Source organism: Symphodus melops (assembly GCF_947650265.1).
Source record: "Symphodus melops genome assembly, chromosome: 1".
In the NCBI taxonomy this organism is placed as follows: domain Eukaryota; kingdom Metazoa; phylum Chordata; class Actinopteri; order Labriformes; family Labridae; genus Symphodus; species Symphodus melops.
The window spans coordinates 24,266,756-24,285,213 of NC_136691.1; the positions used below are offsets into that span (position 1 = coordinate 24,266,756).

At 39.7% G+C, this 18,458-nt stretch overlaps 1 protein-coding gene and 1 long non-coding RNA gene across 2 annotated transcripts in view; one reads left to right on the forward strand and one right to left on the reverse strand.

The window, feature by feature from the left end:
• Nucleotides 1–18,458, forward strand: part of opn5 (opsin 5) — a 104,575-nt gene that overhangs the window by 5,424 nt on the left and 80,693 nt on the right. The gene's annotated exons all lie outside the window — the stretch shown is intronic.
• LOC306838847 lies at nt 5,837–6,692 on the reverse strand. The gene is made up of 2 exons (XR_013781128.1): nt 6,622–6,692; nt 5,837–6,076 (listed from the first exon to the last, which is right to left on the reverse strand). It is a non-coding gene; the product is annotated as an uncharacterized lncRNA (long non-coding RNA).

The following is an 18,458-nucleotide window of genomic DNA, read 5'->3' on the forward strand; positions in this document are numbered from 1 at the left end:
AATACCCAATATTGGAAGGATCCCACGACTTAAGGCCCAAAAAGTACGAGCACCCATGGACCAGATGTTTTGCAGGTCGAGCTGAGACGGGCTTAGATCCTTATCTGTTCTCATGCTAATCCATGTGAATGCTTATTTGAACTTTCATGTTGGAATTCTCCAAAACGTTTTTGTAGTTATTTGAATAGTACCCGTAATGAAATGTGTGTTTTGAACCGTTCATTTAAACATTGTGTTTGGTTGATTGTTTCTTTGTTGTAGCTTAGACTGTTGGAAAGTTCATGGTGCCACATTTGTAAATGCATGTTCCTTATAAACACTTCAACAGTAAACTTAATTTCAGCTTTAACTGATGCAGGGTGTTAACCCCCCCCCCCCCCCCTCCTCCTCCTCAGCGGGTGAGTCCATCCTGTCTGCACAGGACGATCGGGGAATGGATCCCCAGCTCCTGCAGCTACAGGCTGCTTTGTGCTCAGGGAAGACACTTCACCCCAGGTTGTTCCTGCTGCTTTATCTGAGACTTAAACATGGTTAGAAATGTCATATAAATGGATTGCCTCTTTCCAGAGAAGCCTCTACTATCAGGGTGGGAATGTGTAGCTTTGACCCGTAAAAGTGTTTTGAGGACTAATAACATTTACTGCTCCTGCTGTCTGTGTGTGCGTCCTGCGTCTTTGGGCAGGTTTGTGAGCCTGACGTTGCTGCTGGCTGTTTCATGCACGAGTGTGAATTTGTTTTGTAAAATCTCCAGAAGCTTCAGACATCTGTGAATGACTGTGTTTGTGTTCACGTGGTGAATGACATGCTATAAAGTGCTGTGAGTGTTTGGAAGATGGTAAGTACAGTGTGGTATTAACCAACTCAACTTACCTCAACACAACTATTAGCCCTTTAGGAAAACAAACTTGGGCTCAGTCCCATTTCACTGCTACCACCATACGCTTTGCTCATTTACATGGAAGGTGTCCTGATTCATGTTGTTGCTGTCATACAGTGATGCACACCTGCATAGCCACTTCTCCTCTTTGAGATCTGCAATGCAAAAGAATCTTCTTTGAGCACGTTTGCTCCTCGCCTCATCAACAAGCAATCTGATGATGACAGCATTCAAAAAAACTAAAAAAAAATAAATCTAATTTCATTTCAATTCTTTTATACATACAAAGAGACAGACTTAGATTTCTTCTCACGGATGAATCAGGCACAGAGAAAAACATTGAAGTCAGTAAAATCTATACCTGTTGTGACCTCTTCCATTCCACAGATGGAAAGTCGTGTCGGGATCATCCTGAACATGAGAGGATATTCGCTTCATGCACAGATTTATTGGCACTGTTGCAGCTATGAAATCTTCCTGGACTGTACTGCTGGCTGTAGGAGCATTATTGAATCAGAAAAAACATCTCTATTTAAGGCTGCCTGGTGGTGCAGTGGTTAGCGCTGTTGCCTCACAATAAGAAGGGTCCTTGTTTGAATCCATGGTGCATGTGGGGATTCTCTCCTGTACTCCGGCTGTCTTGCAGTCTGAAGACAAGCTTGTTAGCTTAATTGGTGACTCTAAGTTTTCCGTGTGTGTGTATGTGTGTTAGCCCTTTGATTGACCAGTTCAGTCCAGGGTTAAACCCCGCCTCCAGCTCCCCTGACCCCCGAACCTGAAATGTGCTAAAGATAATGGATGGATATCTTTATTCTGTATTTAGTTACACAGAGGAGATGTACCACAAATTTATACGTAGAGAGTGTTGACTTGAATCACGTTGACATTATTAGCAGACATCAACGTCAAACTCTTGGAAATACCAACATTTTTTGAAAGACGGACCTGTACGTATTAGTGCATCACTTTCACAACATGTTAGCAGAGAACAGCGACACACAAGGACTATCTAATACATTCTTTTATTGTCCACTAAAGATTGGCACAGGAATGAGTCCTAAAACCAGGAAGTGAGTTAGCATTTTAGCGCCATGGGTTCTAACCTCTAAAAGTCTAAATTTGTATTTTGAATGTGTTTGTGTTTAGACTGAAATAAGGTCTGTGGTTAACACAAGCTGAAGAGATGTTGATGTTTTGTTAGACGAGAAAAACTACGTTAGCTAAGACCCCACTTGTAAAATTTAAAGTTTTTACGCAAACTTAAGACGACAGTTGCTAACGAGTAGCTAACTGAAACTACAGTGGTTGTCATGGAGACATTAAACGTCATCACGCCTCTCTCACTAATCCTCCTTACAGCCTCTTGTCATGTTTTTCAGTATTCTTGTAAATATTAGGTTTACGAGCAACTGATTAAGCTAACGTTTAGCTAGCTTGTCAAAACCGCTGATTAGATCGATGAAGCATAACGGTCGTGGTGTCAAAATTAACTGACCGTGGTGTAGTTAGCTTGTAGCATAACGTTAGCTTTTTACTTCTCTTGGCTGCATTAACTCTTCAAACTTCATATAAATGATGTTCATCTGTAAAGATTATCCAGCTGAACTAAACAGCTACACATCAGAAACGTGTGTTTGACAGAGATTATTTTCTGCAATGATCCAAAATCCAATGCAAAAATCCTATAGGAGAATTCTTGTTCGAACCCATGGAGAACGTACTTCAGGGTTAGCCTACAATAACCCTTCATCACTTTTCCAGTCTATAGGGAGACCCTGTAAGAAGAGTATTTTTATTATTCTATATAGGGTGTACTCACACAGTCTGTAGCTTGTTAATACCAGTTATTGTGAGAGTTCAGCCTCTCTGTCGCTCTGCTTTACTAAAACACAAAAAAAGATCTTTAACAAACATTTATATTTATATCATCCATATCAGCTGAATCATGAAATGATGACCATCATTCATAAATTCAAAACACATTTTATATAAAACAAGAAGAAAATAATCAGCCATTATTTACCACTCAATCTATAGATGCCATCACTGGCTGCAGCTACATGTGCAGAAAGTCTTCAGTCTGATTAAAATCCTTCTGATTTCACTGTTTACATGGAGGCTAAATAACATGATCAGATTATGCTGTGCGTGTTCATGCATCAGCATTTAATCAGAATAAAACCCTTGTGACGTGTGCAGACTGGTCCTTCCTGTCGTATCTACTGGAAACATCAGACGAAGGAGTGACATCATCATTTCCAGCAGCATTGTTTAACTTTTTAACTTGTTATAGTTCATGTTCTCAAGGTCTAAACATGATCGTTAGATTATGGAATTAAACATTCTCACATTAATGATCAACTGTAAACATACATTAAATGAGTTGCTGCTTCTTTAAAATCAGGCTGTATTAGTTAATCTCAGTTCTGAGTTCACTTTTATTAACGCTGCATTATCCTTTGTCTCAGCTGACGGTAAAAATGTTGTATTTTAGGCAGAATCAGTTTTAATGCAAGTGCGACAACGTCTCGACATGATATATGAAGGAACAGTTTACAATGAATCCAAAGTGGATATTTTTTTTTTTTTACCGCAATGTAATATTTGTAGAAAATAAGGTTGTATGAAATCATATGAAAGGCTTTAATACGATACATTAAATATAAAACACAAATATGATCCAGATGAGACAGGTGAGAGAGAGTCGTCCTCATGGATCAAGAGTGGAGACTAAACTTTTAAATGACTCAGAGATCATTGATGATGTTGTGCTCTGATCACAGACTGTAAGCAGACTGATGGAAACACGTCCCTTTACTGGGGCAGACCATAGACTGTAAAAATAATGGACGGGACAAGGTCCCCTGTGAAGTGAAGCTTTTTTTTTTAGATCGCCCCCTACTGACTGGCTGCAGTATAGGTCTTAAACCCCGCCTCCTCAATGATAACAGACGGGACTTGGGTCAAACTGTTAAGTTAAAATACTCGTCACATAATTTTTTTCCAGACCTAAACTCTGCTGTGATCATTAGATATTATCACCCTACATGGTGTTCAAGTGCTCATTTTTCTGTGAAGTTTGTTTTAAATAAGTTATTTGAGGTTAAAAAACGGGATTTTACGTCATACATGGCGATGATTGACAGCCGTGGATCTTGCGTAGCGCTCTTGGTAAATAAGCAGTTACGTCGTGAAGTGAAGCCGGGACGACATGGAGCTTTTCTGTTCAGTTTTTTCGTCTTTTTTGAGCTGGTGAAAGCTGTTTTTTCTGCAGTAAACTAATGTCACGGACCTGTGGACTCTAAGGGAGCTTTGCAGTTTTTACAGTAAGTAATAAAGTTTGATTTATGTGTCATTGCTTAAAGCGCTATCGAGCGAGCTAACATATTAGCAGTCTAAGCTAGGTTACTTGTCAGGCATGATTTATGTTTTTATTTTACTTTTTAATATGAGCAAACCTAATAACTGACATGCTGTGTTTCTTGATATTGTTATATCGTTGTTGTGAGTGAAATTGTATTTAAAACCAAAACATCTTAATTAAAATCAGCTCATAGATGGCGTTCATTGACTGTACAGTTATGTTTCAGTAAATAATAAATAGGTCTGGTAAGGTTTTTAAAAAAGTATCAAGGACAAAAACAAAGCTAAATACTATAAATCTGTCCTGTATAATTACTGATGTGTACATGTTTACAGTCTGTGTAAAGAGTGTGTTATACAGAGATTAACATGTCACCATGCAGGCTGATATTTATAATACTGTATAATGAGGTAGAATATTTCTCTAGATATCAGGATAAAACTAAAGTAAGCTCTGATTTAATATAACTTCTGTCTGATTTAAGAGACTGACAGAAACGTGAACACAAACAATCAGCGGTGGTGTAATATAATATTAACCAAGCATCATACTGCTTAAATCTGTCAAATATTCAGCATGAGCTTACACACACATTACCAATCCAATAATCACAAATTGATCATGTTGTACATTTAATGACGCTTATTAATAAATTGTGTTACAACTTGACAAAACCTGACACAGACTACAAAACCGGCTGCTTGTGATGGTGGTTAGGAGGAGACAGACAGGCTCAATAAAAGAAGGCATAAAGATCACGTTTCTCACAAAATTATATATTAATGTTTTTTATTTTGCATATATAATCATTAATGAAGATTTTATGTCTTTTAATAGGTATTTCCCTGTTTTCACCAACATATTATACATTAAACTGAGGATTTCCTTTTTCTCATGTTGTCTCTGTCTCTCTCTCTCTCTCTCTCTCTCTCTTCCAGCTCGTCCTCGGAGGATTGCAGGACCTGACCACTGCTTCTCTTACCAGGGCGTTTGGTCTGATCTTACACTGGACGGCGGTCTGATGTGAAACAGTGGGCCGAGTGTCGCGCCTGAGCCACAGAGGACGCAGCTCGCACATCCTGAGCAATGTTTGACTATTCATTCAAAAGATGAACGGAAGAAAAGAGAGACTGTTTTTCTTATAAGCCACATTTTCTTTTTGTTATTTTTAGATTAATCTTCCATAACTTTAAAATACTGTGCATTCATTTGCCTCTTTCAAACCTGTATAACCCACAAAAACCTTAAATACTACATTCATCTAACTGAACAATCAAGTGAAAGAAAGTATCTTAAAATACCACACTATGTTTTTAAGCACAATCTGTATTTGTTCAAGTTACAAGACTAGTGTTACATTTCATGTGATTGAATAAAATATAATAATGTAATTGTTTTCTCAGTCGTGTCTGTATCATACCACTCTACTGTCTTTATGTGCATGCTGTCTTTAACACTAACCTGCATTAAATGTTAAATACTCGAGTGTTGAAGTACTTTTAAAGCTATTTGTTTCCCAGCTGTGACTTCTGTCATGACCCTACAAGAACATGAGACATTCTATGTTTTTACAGCTTAAAACAGGAGAGAAAAGGTTTAAATCAATAAACACTTTATTTTATTTATAACACATAGTCTGAACGGTGGTTCAGTTATAAAAGTGAGGAGGTTACTGGTTTGAATCCCTGTCTGACAGGAGTCTCTCTGTGAGGAGTTTGCATGCTCTCTTCCTTCCACAGTCCAAAGGTGTTCACCGAGAGGAGAACAAAGTAAGGGAGACCATCAGGTGAGCTGGCAGGGGTGTCTGTATCAGCCATCTTTCTTCTTCCTTGTGTCTAAAAAAACAATGAGATAAACATGTTAGACAAGGAAAAGAACCAGAGAAAAGGTCCATACAAACAGAAACCTTCATGAAACAGATTCATTTACCAACTCCACAGTTATGCACAGAAACACATATACTCTGTAAATGTACATAGACCTGAAGTAACTACTGACAGCAGATATAACTTTAGTACTATGTGCACCACTACTTTCTATCATATAACATATTTTCACCAGCATGTTAGATCTGTACACAGCTTATGTTGCTAACTTAGCTAAAAATAGTTTTAGTTCGTTTTTTCCAAAAATAAAAGGTTTAATAACCCACAGAGTTAAAGAAGATAGATAGACAGATAGACAGATAGATAGATAGATAGATAGATAGATAGATGGATCCTGAGGGAAATTCAAGGCATCCAGTAGCAATAAACAAGACATACAGGACACGAAAAAACGTTTAAATTCAATAATTAATATAAAAAGTGTGATTTTCTTAGTTTCTGAATGAACTACGTTTAGATATTTGATTTGAAATATATGGTGGTTTTGTACTCACCTCTATGGTCGGTAGATGAATTTCTCTCCGTAAAGATTCTTAAGTTCTTGGCGTAGTTGGGCTGCGTAAGCTATCAGAGCGGTACGCAAAGTGGGCGGGGCGTGTTGCCAGGGCTCCTCGCGCCGGACCCTACTGCGCAGACTCTGGTTGCAAAATTCCAAGATGACAGCGCCCATGAGGGCCGTAAAAAAGCTTCACGAACGTAGAACGGAAACAGCTACAGTCCACACCCACTGGGGCAGACATGCGCAGTCTGCCACCATCAGATCCAGTGTGTACATGGATCCTGATCCCGACAACCATCGGCATAAACCACCCCTCTCCATCAGAATGACATTTCTTTCGGAATGAGCCCGATCGGATCAGTCTGTTCTGATTGACATGTTTTTCAGGCTTTTATTCCGATTATTTGTGTCCATGTAAGCGTAGCCAGTGTCTGAACGTGTCGGTGTGACCTGCGTAGTAGTCAGAGGAGTAGAAAAGAAATAATCAACTCAAGTCCATTCACCATTTACCATTACTTCTGCCACATCCTGGGCCTGGAGTTTATCTTCATGTTGTGCAGTTCTTCGCCATCAACAGTTTATTTGTTGCTTCATTCGAGAGCCACAAGCCGTTACCTTTATTCTGCTTTATCAATCTCTTCAAGGTGCATGTGATGGTTGAAAGGTCTGTGATGGATCTCTCATTTCAAGCTGTTTTTGTCCCTCCTTTACTAATGCAGCCTGGCTATGTCTCCTCCTCCCTTGTTGGAGTTTTCTTCTTATTTACATCCAAATTGATTTTTTTTAAATCACATGATGTGTTCTTGGGTTTTTTTTTAGCGCCATGAGATTGGATGAGCGTTGATTTGATGTCTATGAATTGCTTTGATGCATACCAGGGTATCTCTGGTGTGAGGTCAACAATATAAATCTCCCCACATTGTCAAAATGAAAGATGAATGCTGCTGCTTGGTCCTCCTTCAGTCTTGGTCTTTGAATCAAGCGTGGAGGTAAAGTGGAAGAGGTCTTGGAGATACAGTCTGTCTAGAGACATCACAATCCTGTCTGAAGCTCATCTGGGAAATTACCATCACGCTGGAAATGCTTCTACAGTTTGTAATGGATTGTGGAAATAACAGAGACAGTGTTTTTTTTTTTTCATCACTCAGAGGTGCAGAGAGGAGATCAATTTGAAGACCTCTGTCATCAGTGTCACGTCATCCTTTGTCAGGCTGATCATCATTTCTCCCCTTTGTCGTCGTCGACAGCCGGCTGTTCATCAAGAGTACTTTTTCATCTCGTGGATGCATCATGGACAAGTCTTACATGTGTCTAACGTATGAGGGATAGAATGAAAATAAAAAATATTAAATGACTGTGTTGGTCACCTTCATAAATAAACACATATAACATTGCATCTTAAATGGATCCGATTTTACTGATGCAGCTCTTTAAAAGTTGATCCATTAAATGTGTATTAATGGAAATCTGTTCATGTTTTCATCACTAGTACATACAATGAGAAATGATGTGTACTGGTTGTCTTGAATTTAAAAGTGATGTCTTTAGGCTTGATACAGAACTCTCCGAATGAGGAAAACAACTCTTGGTCTTGAAAAAAGTTATTTGTTTAAAAATAAGTCTTAAAAGTTAAATAGACAAGGTGGACTGCTTTGGTGGAGTCATCTCTCAACCCGATGGGTGGCAGGTTCTCCTGCAGCTACAGTACATGTTTGTTGTGTCCCTGGGTAAGACCCTTAAGCCCAAGCTAAGTGTCCAGCAGCTGTGTGTTCATGTGTTTGGATGGATTGCTCTTGTTTTCAGGAGGGTTTAATTAGGTGAAAGAAGCATTAAATCATCTTCACTGCTTGATCGCACACTGATGAGACGTTTTGTCTCGCACGCACATTTTTGAATTGAATAGAAAAGTAAAGGCATCAGACTTGGTGTCCAAGGTGTTAGGGCGTAATGTTTTTTTTTTTTCTGGATTACAGATTAATAATCCTCACTGTGAAAAAGCCTGATATGTGTTCAGTCAATCATCAATCAATCTATTTATTAATCAATCTAATATTTGTACAGCGCCAATTCGTAACAAAGGTTGCCTTGAGGCACGTTTACAAAAGAGAAGGTAAGAGATCATACTCTTTGTTAAATGAAAGCCCAACGTTAATCCATCATGAGCACTAAGCAGCATTTAGTGAAGATACAGAGGAGAGGAAAACATCCTGTAAGAGGCAGAAAGCTGGAGCAGAACCAGAATCATGTTGAACAGGCGTTATCAGCGTTATATAAGGGAAACAAACTTCTTCTTTTTTTCTCACGTGTGCACCAACAGCTGCAGGGTTTGTGCTGTTGTTAGTCTCACCTGTGAAACATGCAATTTAGCATCACCTTTGTTCCTGATATCTTCGTACCCTAAGGCTGTTAATAATGAGTTTCTGTATAAAGTAGAACTATCATTCACAAGATTCAGACTCTTTCATAAAACAACTTGAAGCACAGAAACCTAATGATGAGTTCAAACCAATGGTGACTTCTTCTTCTAATTTAATATAGAAATACAACGATTTTTTTAAATGAAGACACAACTGTCTGAACTGGACAATAACTCATATCTTTCTTAGAAAGGCTGCTTCAGTTTTAACTTCCTGATGGACGGAGCTTCTTTGGATCCTGAGCATGCTAATGATTGAGGCAGACTCACATGGGAGTCGTTAGTTGAGCCGCTGACCGAGTTTGGCCTCCAGTCATTAACCCTCTCAGAGTCAGGGGTCACATGTTCCAAGGCAGGACTGGGGCTTCAGCTGTTTTGGCAGAGAATTCAAAACAGCATTGTAGGTTGGTGGTAAACCAGCACCTCAGTTAAGGGACTTTTTTTTTTTTTTTACTAAAATGTAGCCATAATGTTTTTTTTTCTTTTCCTTTTGGTGTTTATAGGAAGCCTTGACGAAGGCCCAGGTCCGGTAACCAAGTGCTTCCTTCAATTGTTTCTGTTCCTGGTCTCTTCCCTCTGAGCCTTGTAGGGACACGTGTGTCCCGTGGGCACTTAGCTTATGTTGTTGAGCAGGGGTCCTCAAACCTCTTTAGAACATGGACCTCTTTCAGATGAGACATTTTTCCAAGGACCCCTACATCATCGTAATGTTGATAACCACATATTAACACAATGTATTATGGAATACTTTACCATAATAGAATTAGGCTACATTTATCATTCTTGAATAATTCCTTTTATAAACTTCAAAAAAATGTTGGCTCCGAAGTATTTTTATTTTGGGGTTTTTAATTTTTTTTTAATCGTTGCGACTATGAAGTGACAAACATGTCAACATCATATTAGAGTTGGCACAAAATTAAAGTGGGCGGGACTATTAGTACAAAGTAACTGATTTTATTGGTTCAAGTTCCAGTTTGTGGTGTAAGTCACCATTTTTTGTAAATTATTCTGTGGACCCCCAAGCTATGGTCCGCGGACCCCTGGGGGTCCTGGGACCCCACTTTGAGAACCACAGTTGTAGAGGATGGAGGGACTCGGTTTCCTGAGGACTCCAATGTTGAGGCTTCTGTATTATTTAAAGCACACCTCAAAGTCCAAACTCAACATCCTTTCTGCTAATCCTGAGGTTACTTACTCTGTAGAGGTTTACTGTAAAGGTTTCAACTTCATCTAGACCTATTTTGACCCGTTGCCATCCATTTATCTAAACCCGAGGCCGGGGGTAGAGCCTGGTCTCTACCTCTTCCATGTAGAGCTCGGCCTCCGACACCGTGAGCCATGTTTCTGCATGTGAAAAGTGAGGCGACGTCATAGGAAAGCAGGGTTTCCTCAGGATGTCATTTCAGATCCCTCACACTGTTGGTAAAGTTGTAATTATAACAACCAATACGACAAGGAGTAGAGAGTCCGGCCTGTGCTTCAGCAGCCATGCAGCAGGTAGCGTTAGGAGAATAGACGCTCTAAATAATCTTATGTTATTATTTTTCTTAATCTTATCAGTGTTCTTTTATTTTTTTATTAATTTGTTTGGGACAGGGCATATTAATGAACAGCTGTTAACATTCCAGTTGTTAAAAAGTGCTATTTTCCATGTGTTGTACTTTGTCACATAGCCTCGTAGGGCTACAGCTGTCCTCAGCGGCTGCGTTGGAGCGGTTTATTTCCACAAACTTGATGTTGTTGTGATGTCCTTAGACGCTGTAAGTGCTTAGGGAGTCGTGTTTTTTCTATAGAAAGAGTCCTAGTATGTGTGCTCTTCCATCTTCCAAGCAAGTCGGGGTTGCCAGGTATGTGTGTTATTAGTAATAATAATGTATGTACATTTCAAAACAAGTTCAACATACATTTGGTTACCACCTAACACACTGTTGCTAACAGCCTTTTTGCGTATGCACGTGCATTAGAGCCTGTCCATTCAGCTTGGACTGTGTGTTTAAACAATGCACAAAGCTGTGTCGCTAAAACACGTGAACTTCCTTAGGTCTGAAGGTGTCAACATTTCCATGCCATTCAGCTTCAACATGTCCTTGAAGAAGATCTTTTTTCAATGTTATTACCCGACTAGACTCAGACAGGTTTCAGTAAAAACCTCTTCTACTAAAACCGAGATGAATAGTCATTGATAATGCACTGAGGTTCATGTGTGTAAGACACACAAACATCCTGTGGGGAAACAAGAAGGCTGAATGTCAGGCAACATTGATTGACATACAGTTGTCTGATGAGAAACAGGGAGCTTAGAAGGAAGAGAGGATTGGCACCTTGTAGTGCTCCCTGCAAAGTGCTGAAGAAATGTTGCTTTGCACATCACCATTGTTTCACAAATATTACCCTAAAGGTCTGTGCTTTACAGATCAAGAAAAAACAGACGTGTTTGCAAAGCTTATGAAGGGAGCGAAAAATTCACCCCCAACTCTATTAGCATAAAATTAATATGACCTGAGAACATATGGTGTTTCATGCTCAGCGGAGCAAATAAAGGCTTCATGTGATCTGTAAAGCAGCTTTTTCAAAGTGTTTGAACTCAAACACCTGCTTTTATTATTAAATCTGGAATAGTTACCTAATTTTAAGTCTTTGTCATGTCTTCTAATTCCCTAGATTATAAGTGCTCCTGTGCAGATTCTTGATTAATTCGATAAAAAGCTGTGTGCCTGCCGCATGAATACGTTAAAAGAATATTCACATCATGTGGTCTCTCGACTGCATGGGGCGAACGCAGGAGAAATGCAGTCAAGTCAAAGTCAGTGCTGTGTAGGGAAACAGAAACAGATCCAGTATTCAAAGAAAGTGAATTATATAGTTTAAACCACATGATGGAAGCTCTTAGAGTCCTTTATGTGAAAATGTTTAACATTGAGATGAGGAGATTAAAGAAGAGGTAACTTTAGATCATTCGAGTGATACATGGAATAACTTGAATCTTAGAGGTCACAGTGCTCTGGGCGTTGACTAATTGATGAACGATTGTATATATGTGGTATGACCGATTCAGGTCTGGAACTGAGCTGACATCTGTTAAATTAGCGGATCAAGTCGTGTTTTTCTCATAATGTCTTTATGAAAGCTTTAATCGACCTACTCGACCCTGGATGGAAGCTCTCAATTCCATGTTGTACAAAACACACGTTACCATGTTTCAGTCCATCCTCTCTGTCTTCTGCCTGCTCCACTTTTCAGAAAATGTGTGCTCAAACAGGCTGTTTGGAGATTTTCCCTTCATGCCATCACAAAGGGCAGTAGCCCCTCCCCCAGGTGGGTGACACTCCCACAGCTAGGTGTTTGTTCTGCCCTCTGAGTCTGCCTTCTCACCGTAAACAATAGGACATGGAGCCAGAAAGCAGCGAGTACACCCGAGCCCTTCCAGAGAGGGGGCGTGGTCAGACACAGCTCATTTACATATTTAAAGCTACAGACACAGAAACAGCCTGTTCTGAGCAGGGCTGAAATAGCAGAAGATTAAGGATTTGAAATTTTTCGCCCACTAAACCTGCAAGACCCCGTGTAATTCACATTCACTCAGGACTGAACACTCACAGTTTTGTATTTAACAACGTCATGGGGCGGCTGTGGAACAGTGGTAAAGTTGGCCGTGTCCTGCTTCTACATCAGTGGCGTGCGAATGTAACAATGGATTAGTTAATACCGATGGTCTGTTCACATAGCAACCTTCACCATCAGAGGTGTGGCCTGCGGTGTAAAAGTGCTTCAATCATGGTTTTTCATTGAAAATCCTGAGGCTTGACTGGCAGAAGGATTTCAACTTGAAGTCTGCTGTATCGACGTGTCCATTTGTTGTTGTTGTCTCTTACCTTTGTCAGCCCACCTTTACAGGGTTTGATTGTGTTAGTGTTGTGTTAACGCCACCATATGCTGGCCAATGAAATACCAATAATCCAGTGAAAAAACAAGATGAAAGTATTTTTAGATGTTTCTTTCATTTCCTTATTGTTCAATCTTAGTCTTAAATGTTATTACCGATATATGAAGTGTAGAATTTTTCATTAAACCCTTGTGACTAAGATCTTAAAGAAAATCTTCGACTGATTTGTTTAATGGCAAAATAAGCCTGTTCGTCCCATCGTTTGATTTAATCTCCTTGTTGTGAAAGTGGTGCAGCCTTAAGCACTGTTGCATCACAGCAACACGATTCGTGGATTACAGAGGCCTTTCACTGTGTGGCTTCTCTCTAAGTACTTCCACTCCTGCAGGAGTGTGATCCAGAGACGTGCTGGGTCGGCTCATTGGGGTCTCTGAACTGAACTTATCTTACTTATCTCATTCATAAGAGTACGTGTTTGTCTGTTTCTAAATGTCAGCCCTTTGATGCTGGTGACCTGTCATGGTTGTGTTAAGCCTCTCTCACCCAACGGCTGCTTCAATGGCCTCCAGTTCCCTCCCACCTCTCACCAGGGTAAACGGTAAGGCTGAACGATTTTAGGAAAAGATTGAATTGCGATTTATCTGGCAGAAATTGCTGATTTTTACCACGATTTTCTTCAAATCAAGCTTGTGCAATGTTCTCAATGTACAGTAACATTTACAAACATGACCGGAAATGACATCATACCAGTTAAAACTTTAAATGCCAGAACTCTAAATTAATAGAATGAAAACTAAAGTTAAGAATTGATTTCAGAAGAAGAAACACACAGACGGTGTGATGTTCTTGTTTTTAGTGTCAAGCTAGCGGATCAAGCTAGCTGACTTTTCGGTTGTTTGGCATATTATGAGATGAATAACTTCTGTTTTGGTGTTACAGCTTCCTTTATTAAAGACTGGACAAAGAAACTTAAGCTTCTTTATTGGAGGAAAACTGTTAGCTATCTGTCGAGCTGTGTATCAGGCTAAAGAAGTCACACAGGGACAGAATAGACGGCGTGTGTAAATTGACACAACAGCTCCTGGGTCAGTTGGGAGAAGCACTGCCAAACAAAACCGCAGCTTTGGCGATCACGTGATCGCGTTTTTTGAAATCGCGATTTCGATCAGAAAACGATAAATCGTTCAGCCTTAGTAAACGGTGTCCATCATTCATTCTTTGTCTTTTTTTAAGGGGCACATCATTGTCCTTATTTGTCTCACATGCCCTGAGTAACTGTATTCAGTTAAGCTAAGCTCAGGGGAGCTCCCTTGTCCAATGTATAGTAAATGATGTGCTATGAGGTATGTAAGGAAAAGTTTTTTCTTCATAAGTAATGTGATAAGAGTGCCACACATCACGTGATGTTGAGATATTGCTCGTCAAGCATCAGTCTTTGTAAGACTGGTCATGTCCGTGCTGGCATAGCTGAGCAATTTAGTTTGCCCTTTACGACTCTCAAGCACATGATTTACTGACTAATGGTCCATGCCAACCCAGAAAGAGGTTTGTCCTTTACTAAATGAAGAGACGAGCGTCTTGTCACAAGCCCCTTACAGACTGCTGTTTCCAGCCCCTTAATGTTTTGCCTATGACGTGAATGTGCCGCAGGCATAATTAGGTACGAAGTGATCCACCTCTGTAGCGTCTTCTGAAGTGGTAACTGAGGCGTTACAGAGGCGAGACCGTTACAGCAGAGCCAGTGAGGGAGGGCAGCGCTGTGTGTGCGCACATCTGACTCATACTGTGTATTGTAGCTCCTTCTGGTACACAATGTAAAGCTTGAGACGAGGACGCTAATATAACGCTGTTGCGGAATCAATTTTGAATATACAACAGGCGTGATGACCGCCGAGCTTAGAGACGTCACTTTTGTGGAACAGCAGTCGGAAAAGGGGTAGAGACCAGTGGGTGTGGACTGTAGCTGTTTCCGTTCTACGTTCGTGAAGCTTTTTTACGGCCCTCATGGGCGCTGTCATCTTGGAATTTTGCAACCAGAGTCTGCGCAGTAGGGTCCGGCGGGAGGAGCCCTGGCAACACGCCCCGCCCACTTTGCGTACCGCTCTGATAGCTTACGCAGCCCAGCTACGCCAAGAACTTAAGAATCTTTACGGAAAGAAATTCATCTACCGACCATAAACGTGAGTACAAAACCACCATATATTTCAAATCAAATATCTAAACGTAATTCATTCAGAAACTAAGAAAATCACACTTTTTATATTAATTATTGAATTTAAACGTTTTTTCGTGTCCTGTATGTCTTGTATATATTGCAACTGGATGCCTTGAATTTCCCTCAGGATCAATCAATCAATCTATCTATCTGTCTATCTATCTATCTATCGTCTTTAACTCTGTGGGTTATTAAACCTTTTATTTTTGGCAAAAAACGAACTATTTTAGCTAAGTTAGCAACATAAGCTGTGTACAGATCTAACATATGCTGGTGAAAATATGTTATATGATAGAAAGTAGTGGTGCACATAGTACTAAAGTTATATCTGCTGTCAGTAGTTACTTCAGGTCTATGTACATTTACAGAGTATATGTGTTTCTGTGCATAACTGTGGAGTTGGTAAATGAATCTGTTTCATGAAGGTTTCTGCTTGTATGGACCTTTTCTCTGGTTCTTTTCCTTGTCTAAGATGTTTATCTCATTGTTTTTTTAGACACAAGGAAGAAGAAAGATGGCTGATACAGACACCCCTGCCAGCTCACCTGATGGTCTCCCTTACTTTGTTCTCTTCTCGGTGAACACCTTTGGACTGTGGAAGAAAGAGAGCAAACTCCTCACAGAGAGACTCCTGTCAGACAGGGATTCAAACCAGTAACCTCCTCACTTTTATAACTGAACCACCGTTCAGACTATGTGTTATAAATCAAATAAAGTATTTATTGATTTAAACCTTTTCTCTCCTGTTTTAAGCTGTAAAAACATAGAATGTCTCATGTTCTTGTAGGGTCATGACAGAAGTCACAGCTGGGAAACAAATAGCTTTAAAAGTACTTCAACACTCGAGTATTTAACATTTAATGCAGGTTAGTGTTAAAGACAGCATGCACATAAAGACAGTAGAGTGGTATGATACAGACACGACTGAGAAGGCAATTACATTATTATATTTTATTCAATCACATGAAATGTAACACTAGTCTTGTAACTTGAACAAATACAGATTGTGCTTAAAAACATAGTGTGGTATTTTAAGCTACTTTCTTTCACTTGATTGTTCAGTTAGATGGAGGTAGTATTTAAGGTTTTTGTGGGTTATACAGGTTTGAAAGAGGCAAATGAATGCACAGTATTTTAAAGTTATGGAAGATTAATCTAAAAATAACAAAAAGAAACTGTGGCGTATAAGAAAAACAGCCTCTCTTTTCTTCCATTCATCTTTTGAATGAATAGTCAAACATTGCTCAGGACGTGCGAGCTGCGTCCTCTGTGGCTCAGGCGCGACAATCGGCCCACTGTTTCACATCAGACCGCCGTCCAGTGTAAGATCAGACCAAACGCCCTGGTAAGAGAAGCAGTGGTCAGGTCCTCCAATCCGTCTTACAGAGCAGCAGCAGCAGGCTTTGGAGGACGAGCTGAGAGAGAGAGAGAGAGAGAGAGAGAGAGAGAGAGAGAGAGAGGAAATCCTCAGTTTAATGTACCGTAAATTCCGTACTATTGAGCGCACCTGGATATAAGCCGCACCGGCTAAAAATAAGTAAATAAATGTATTTGTACATATATAAGCCGCACTTGATTATAAGCCGCAGGTGTCCACGCTATAACAAGAGCTATTTACACAGACGTAGGCTACCGGTAACATCCGCAAATACTGTAGCGTCCGTACGGACGTTAAAGGACGACGAGAGCGTTCAAATAATAACTTTTAATAACCCGATCACTGTCGGCCGTGACCACGCCGTTTACAGCAGAGAGCAACACATAACTTGCCGTAACAATCCAACTCTCTCCCCCAGCGTTCTCTCATACAGCCGCTCAACACGTTCTCGCTGGTGCATTCACTGACTCTCCACATAATCGGAATTATGAACACATTATCAACTACTGACTTTACAACATGAACCGTTACAATACGAAGCCTAGCCGACGGTGTCTGTAACACGGCTGATGAAAAAGATGACCGTAATATATTTCACAAGAAAAAGTCCATCCATTCACTGCCTCAGAATGACTTCATTACTCACTTCCTCAGTCTCTGTTGTCGCTGTCAGTGTCATCTTAACGTGCAGCAGCTCTGTTAGCTTCTTTGACAGCCAGGTCGATCGCCTTTAACTTGAAAGCTGCATCATATGTATTTCTCCGTGTGTTTTCCATGATGAGGGTGCGTGCATGAAGCGCAAAATGACTGATATTAAGATCCGACGTGACGAAGTCAAATGTTTTTGCGGCAGAAGCTCATTGTCCCCCATAAATCCATGCATTAGCCGCACCGGAGTAGAAGCCGCAGTGCTCGAAGTGTGAGAAAAAAGTAGCGGCTTATAGTCCGGAATTTACGGTATAATATGTTGGTGAAAACAGGGAAATACCTATTAAAAGACATAAAATCTTCATTAATGATTATAGATGCAAAATAAAAAACATTAATATATAATTTTGTGAGAAACGTGATCTTTATGCCTTCTTTTATTGAGCCTGTCTGTCTCCTCCTAACCACCATAACAAGCAGCCTGTTTTTGTAGTCTGTGTCAGGTTTTGTCAAGTTGTAACACAATTTATTAATAAGCGTCATTAAATGTACAACATGATCAATTTGTGATTATTGGATTGGTAATGTGTGTGTAAGCTCATGCTGAATATTTGACAGATTTAAGCAGTATGATGCTTGGTTAATATTATATTACACCACCGCTGATTGTTTGTGTTCACGTTTCTGTCAGTCTCTTAAATCAGACAGAAGTTAAATTAGATCAGAGCTTACTTTAGTTTTATCCTGATATCTAGAGAAATATTCTACCTCATTATACAGTATTATAAATATCAGGCTGCATGGTGACATGTTAATGTCTGTATAACACACTCTTTACACAGACTGTAAACATGTACACATCAGTAATTATACAGATTTATAGTATTTAGCTTTGTTTTTGTCCTTGATACTTTTTTAAAAACCTTACCAGACCTATTCATTATTTACTGAAACATAACTGTACAGTCAATGAACGGCATCTATGAGCTGATTTTAATTACAAAGTTTTGGCTTTAAATACAATTTCACTCACAAAAACGATATAACAATATCAAGAAACACAGCATGTCAGTTATTAGGTTTGCTCATATTAAAAAGTAAAATAAAAACATAAATCATGCCTGACAAGTAACCTAGCTTAGACTGCTAATATGTTAGCTCGCTCATAACACTTTAAGCAATGACAGATAAATCAAACTTTATTACTTACTGTAAAAACTGCAAAGCTCCCTTAGAGTCCACAGGTCCGTGACATTAGTTTACTGCAGATAATACAGCTTTCACCAGCT